The following is a 209-nucleotide window of genomic DNA, read 5'->3' as shown; positions in this document are numbered from 1 at the left end:
GGGTCGTCTGGGGTGGAGCTGGGTGGCTCATAGTGGCTGCTACAGCCTGGAGGGGTTTCAGAGAGGTACAGCAGCCACACTCATTGATGGATTTACTGCTGCATCACATGGCATCAGACCAGTGTGCGTGTGCGTGTGTGTGTGTGTGTGTGTGTGTGTGTGTGTGTGTTTACAGTATGCCAAGTATCAGACAGAGGAAGACCGACAGG

The sequence above is a fragment of the Notothenia coriiceps genome, unplaced genomic scaffold, assembly GCF_000735185.1.
Source record: "Notothenia coriiceps isolate Sejong01 unplaced genomic scaffold, NC01 NC01_scaffold00018996, whole genome shotgun sequence".
NCBI lineage: Eukaryota > Metazoa > Chordata > Actinopteri > Perciformes > Nototheniidae > Notothenia > Notothenia coriiceps.
Note: the sequence above shows the minus strand (reverse complement) of the source record.